General features: G+C 38.8%; 1 pseudogene; it reads left to right on the plus strand.

Annotated features, from left to right (window-relative positions):
* The first annotated feature begins 1515 nt into the window (after positions 1-1515).
* On the plus strand, positions 1516-2258 carry LOC101702661 (protein INCA1 pseudogene; annotated as a pseudogene).
* Positions 2259-6650: the final 4392 nt, after the last annotated feature.

Consider the following 6650-nt stretch of genomic DNA (forward strand, 5'->3'; position numbering starts at 1 on the left):
TTCCTCTTTTTTCTGCTATGAGAATTGCGTGTTCAAGATAGTGTAACGAACTCCTTCCCTCTGGGTTCTGGTCCTGAGGACAACAAAGAATGACTCAACAGAACATCAAGCAATGGGAACTGGTACTTGGTATGGTTTGTTAGAAAGAACTAATAAGACAAGCGGGGCAAGGACACCAAGGAAAGGCCTGAGTCTAAAATCCTACCTACAGCTTTTGCATGTTAAAGAACAAACAAGTGGCAGAGGATGTGCAAAAATGAAGGTTTGCAGTTACTACCCAGCCTTCTTGACATCAGCAGATTTTATTAGTCCTTTGTCTTCTGCACTAACTTTTCTAGAGACTTATCTCACCGTGGCTTTAATTAATTTAGGTCATTGGACTTTGTCCCTTTATCTCTTGGTCTCAAACCCCATTCAAGAGTGGTGATTCTTCACAGCTGTTAGGGAGTGCTGGGCCATCATTTGCTTGAGTTGCTTTGAGCTGAGATGGGGCACTGGTAGGGCAGCCTTCAGAGCTCACCACAGAGAGGTCTATTTAAGGGCCCTGAGTAAAATTCGGGGGGAGTGTCATTGGTGAATCTCTTCTCACTATCGTCTATAACTTTAAAGCTTTATATCCACAGGTTCCACACAGCAGATTTGCCCTCCTGCAGATTGAAAATATCTGGAAGACAATTGTCTCTGTAGTACAAACTTATTCTTGTCATTGTTGCCCAAAAATTACAGTGTAACAGTGGTTTTTGTTTTGTTTTGTTTTGTTTGGTACCAGGGATCGAACTCCTGTCCTGGTGCTTGTGGGGCAGGCGACCGGAACCACTGAGCTAAATCCCTGGCCCCAGTGTAACAATGTTTTACATAGTATTTACATTGCCTTAGGTATTATGAGTAATCTAGTGATGATTTAAAGTTTGCCAAGAGGAGATGTATAGATTAAGTGCAAATACGACACCACTTTATGTAAGGGATTTGCACATTTTAGTATCTGCAGAGTTCCTGGAACAGTCACCTTTGGATACCAAGGTTGCGCTGTAGTTAAAAACTTGCTGGGCATCATATAGTTACCACAGAGTGGGGCTCAGATGTCAAGGGAGGCCGTCTTATTTCAGACTTTCATGTCTACATGCTGTATCTTTAACTATTTTAGACTGGTTGACACAAAAGCACCACTCCTCTTTTAGAAACAGACATAGTCTATCACTTTTTGACAGTCAGGAAGTTATTCATAAGTCTGACTTTTTGTTTTAAGATCTTTTATGTGTTGATGGACCCTGCAGGAGGACCCACACCTTGGACCTGCTGCCTTCGGAGGCGTGCTCGATTGGTGGAGCCTCTGTCAGCGGCCCAGGAGGCAACTCCCAGGCGACTCCGCCTGGGCCCAGTCCCTGGAGCATGAATGAGGGCCGGTTCCTGTAGCTACCAGGGCCACCACAGTCACCTCCTCCCCACCGGCCTGCCAGTGGTTCTAGAGTTCGCTTCGTAGCTCCCTCAGCAAGAAGGTGGAAACTCAGTCCAGGTACCCAGCCTAGTCCAGTCATGCAGGTACAGGAAGATGAAGCCAACCTCTTCCCCTTTGCCAAGTGTTCCAGAGTGGTCATTCAATCTCCACCACTCCAGCCTGCTTTCCCAGAGCCTCAGACTGACACCCAAGCTTTATGGAGATATATTCTGGAAGAACCTTACCCAAAGACCCAGCCCTGTCTGCATGGAAGAACAGTACATCCCATCCATGCTGAGAGCCACTGGTTGCTCCTGGCTTGGCCCATGCCCTTCTCCTGAAGGACTCCCACCCCCTGAGATGCTTTATGGAAGGAGGAGGCCCTGACTGGAAAGAATGCAACAAGGACCTGGGGGCATCCCAGCCAGGGTGAGAGCTGTTGCTTATCACCTGGAGGACCTGAGAGGGCGCCAGAGAGCCATCAATGAACTAAAGAAGGCCCAGTGGGGCATCTCTGAGGCTGCACCTGAGCCACTGGTAGTTCCCGAAGAGGGCTGTGGGTTCCTCAGCATCAGTCAATACCCTGATCTGGAAAAGGAGAAGGGAACCTATCCACAGGAAGAGGCTCATTTTATCATTCCTGCTGCTTTGGTCTCCCTGGAGTCCCCTGGGCCAGGAGGGGGCTTGTGCCTCCAGGCAGCTGAGCTCTCTGGTCTACAGCACTGTCACGGCCAGAAAGAACCCTGTTTGCAATCCCTGGGGGATGGAGTTGGAGTTGGAGGAATCAGGAGAAAACCATCCCAAGAAGCCAGTGCTGCTTTAAGGGCCCAAGACCTGTTCCACCACCAGAACTGCCCCACTCTTAGCACCAAAGAAGTTCCCTCTCCTTTGCCTCTCCAACTACTGTTCCCATCCTCCCTGCTAGGCAGTCACAGACCTTGGGCTCCCACCTCAGACTCCCCTCACAGGAACTCCCTGCTTCTGGCCTTGTATTAGTTTCTGTGTTTTCTGTTATTAAAGAACAAGCAAGTGGGGAAAAAAAAGATCTTTTATGTGTATTATTTTTCTAAAGAGAACACACTTTATTTATATGCATGCAAGTTTTTTTTTTAATTTTAGCCATAAGGAGACTGAAGTCTCTGTGTTTTTTGAAGAAGAATTTTAGCTAAGAAATGAAAAGATTTTTTTGAGCTTTTGTAGCTGTTATTGTGGCTTTTTAACTCCTTGAACTGTAATAGTGACCAGCTACAGGTGTAATTGGAGACTGTCAATAAGGGCCAGCATAGTAACTGGAGCTCCTCTGTATATGTGGCCTAAATTATTATCAATTTTTATCTATCTAGTTGTTTATACTTCTCTGCTGGGTGTTTAAGACAAAATGAAAGCAAAATTGTGTTAACCAAAACTAACCTCTTGCCATATAAATTGAGGCTCCTCAGGGGTTACTTTTAGGACCATGTACAAAGGCTCTTACCTCCTTTGTCAATGTCATGTGCCAGGATGAGTCATGCTCTTCCTTGACCATATGGCTTCCTCTGGAAGCATTGGAGGTACTTTCCTTCTTTAATGACTCTCCTTTTAGTACAGTGCACTGTGGTTGACTCCTGTCCTCTGGGGTATAATAATCTCACTGCTTTGTAGGTTGGGTTACTCACTAGAGTTGTAAGATCTTGTAGTGAAGTCTCCTCATGGCCTGGGTCATTGCTAAGCTCAGAGGGCCAAGGCCAAATATTAGCTGTTTATTAGCCCAGTTATATATGTTTTTAGCTTGGGTCTCTAAGCCTCGGTTTTTGAACACCGGGGAGGTCAGCTATACCAGTATTGAAATGGGAGCAATAGCTTTAACTATCATAATTTTATATAGATATCAAGCACTTTGAAATATATAGTACAAATGTGGAAGTGCTACTTTAAAATCTTGATTGTTTTCACAGATAATAGATACAATTTTACAGGAAAAAATTGAAATCAAGTGTGACATTTTAGCATAACAATTGTATCGACATTGTGTTAGAACCATTAAGACTTTTAAAAAATCTCTAGATACATATTTAAATTTCTATTTTTAGTATAAATTAACTTATCACAGAGAAGAGCTATAGATTGTTAGATGTGATGTTTGTTTACTATCTTTCCTTATTAATAAGGAAAGTCTGAGACCTTGCCTTTTTATTTTTTAAACTACATTTGGAGAAAAATCAACCATTTGAAATCTTTTAGCTTGAACTGGCCTCAAGTTTTTAAAATAAAACTTTTAAGTTTCTGTTTTGGGGATAAACTTGAACTACCTGAAGGTATGGTGGAGCACACATGCAATCCCAGCACTCAGGAGGCTGAGGCAGTAGGATGGCTGCAAATTCAAGACCAACCTGGGCTATATAGGCCAGCCAGAATGACATAGTGAGACTCTGTCTCAAGAAAACAAAAGCAAATGAACAAACAAAAAAGAAACATTGAACTGCCCATAATCATTTAAGGTGCACTGTGTGACTTTAAGATCTTTCTTGTATACTTTTGGAATGAGATAAAGGGAGAAAAAAATAAAAGAGAGAAGAAACAGGATCCCTTGCAGGTCCCCAGGTCAGGTTGTATGAGCTACTTACCTTATTTTAGGGTAACACTGCATGTTTAGCCCACCCCAAACTGAGGTTAGGCTGCAGTCTGTCTCACTGTTTCTCATGAGTAGCCTAGGTATCCTTGCCAGTTATATAGAGATCTGTTGTTTTAATGAGAAGTGCCCTTATTCCAGGCACATAGCTACTTTAATCTTTATCAACAGATCAAGACAGCAGGAAAAAGAAATTGTACACAACAGCTGGACATTTACTCAAAGATTTATTCTAAAGATTTTTATATCTAGGGAGCTGTGACTGATGTAAGAAACTCATAGAGAGTTTAAAAATTTGGAGATGCCACTTACCAATTATAAATCACATACCATAATTGCACAATTACATAATTATAAAAAGTTTTACCACCACAAATAACTTTGGTCTGGAAGTCACCAGTATAATAAGGTATTTTTAGTTTGCATCTTTGAAGACCTATATACTTGGGAAGCCCAAATACATTTAATACATTGCAGAGTTAGTACTAATTTTGTTACAGCCATATAGAAATCTTTGTATATAGTTATTTAATTTTTACACTTAAGGCAGAATTTAAATTTTTAACAAGTTTACAGGTTGTAACTGTACTGACAAGAATAAAGTAACATCTTTAGAGGTCTTGTAAGTTTAGGAAACAGTGCAGTTGACCACAAACAGACTTATTACCCAATATACAAGTGTGTCTCATTTGTACAATAAAAATATTTGCTTAATCAAAGCAAATAGACATAGATCAAGTTTTGCATGGCAGGGCCAAACTTAGAGAAACAGATGTCAAATTCTGACCATTTTGTATGTCTAAGGTCTGGGTGTAAATTGCATAAACGAAAGCACACATTAGTTACTTTGTATATATTAAATTCCTATAATCTTAACCTTAAATTTAAAGGTTAAACACACAGCATATCTTGTTTTTAGATAAATAGGTTATATCATAACTAACAGTTGCTTATTTAACCAATCATAAATTGATTATCAAAAATATTTATAAGCCAACAGTTAATGTAACTTTTAAAACTCAGTTTTAGTAACTAAAATTTAACAATAGAAAACACAAGAAACTATCTTAATACAATAAAGAGCCTTTTTTATCTAGTTTTATAAGTTTAACCAAGGTCATCTTAGTATCTGAAGAAAGTCTTATTGTTTTAGACATAGAAAACTTAATCTTTTAGTTATAGCCAAATTAAATATATTATAACAATTCATTTAATGATGTCTTTGGGGTGTACCACTGTAAGTCTTGGGATAAAAGCCAGAGATGTCCCATAAGTAGATAAAAACTCAACAAATTGATTTAAGCACCTGATCTTTTAATCACAGAGGGGAGTCTTGCCCAGCAGTTTTTATGACCCCAATAGGTCTCTATTTATTTTTCATAACAATTTTTAGATACTTATGAGAAACTAATTGTTACAGTTAAAACTTTTTAAAATTGTATATTATCTTTGACCAATGAAAAACTTTTAAGCTACTGTACACAGACAATAATAGACATTGTATTTATATTTATAAATATATTTTTTATCTTATCTTGATTGGTTAAAACCTGGGCAATAAAGTAGCACAAACTTTACAGACATTTTACTCTTAGCAGCTGATTTAAACTATCCCCACTGTTAAGCTTTGTGAACCAAAAACCATTTGGTCAATATCATAAGTGTCTACTTTTCCATCTACAAGCCAACCCAAGTAGAATATATATCTGCAAATTGACACATAGAAATATTCACATTAAATCATATATAACCTTTATGTTATCAAGCTTTAAGGCTTTTCCTTGTAAGTCTCATGTATGCCTCAAACCCATTAACCCTCATCTTATAAAGTCTTAAGTGAACTTAGCTATACTTACAAACCTAGACAACCAGTTTTTATGGAAGGCCCCAAAGACCCAGACATGTACAAAGGCGAAATTAAATTGATATGAGCTCAAAAATCTTTAATAACACAGTTGAAAGTACATTAATCTGTTTAAATTGACAAAAATTAAACACAGAACACTCAAACCATTGCTATAAGCACACCACTTTCAAATTTTCCTTCATAGCTTTGATTACAAAAAAGAACTTCCTAGAGACAATGCAGCATTCTAACATTTGTGAGTTTGGCACTAATATTTTAAAGACAGACCAAGGTACTCTAGTACTCTGAAACACACATGCATTTCGTGTAAGTTCTTTTTTATTATTCATTAAGTTTATTGGTACATTTTAGGTATACAGTATGATGACATTCATCATTGGAGATTTATACCTTTACATGATGTATCTTGGCTCTTATTTTTTGCCCATTCCCCTGTCCTTCCTTCAACCCCTCCACCCTTCCCTATTTACAAAGACTTTGTTTCCATTTTTCCCTTTTCTCATATTTTTTCTTTCCCTTCTTTCATGTAATTTCTTATAGAGTTAGCAAAAAACATCAAAACAAAAGCCAATAATATTTGTTGAAAGACAGAGGCCTTATTTTGCCTTTAAATGGAATGTTTACTCAGCTGCACCTGCTTACTATAGCCTCTGCCCTATCCATACTTCTGCTACAAGACAAAAATCAATAGAGAGAATGTTAGCAATACATAAACCACATGCTTTTATAACCTACTCACA

The sequence above is a fragment of the Heterocephalus glaber genome, unplaced genomic scaffold (genome assembly GCF_053883595.1).
Source record: "Heterocephalus glaber isolate CG9 unplaced genomic scaffold, H.glaber_assembly_v1.0 deba00001613, whole genome shotgun sequence".
In the NCBI taxonomy this organism is placed as follows: Eukaryota; Metazoa; Chordata; class Mammalia; order Rodentia; family Bathyergidae; genus Heterocephalus; species Heterocephalus glaber.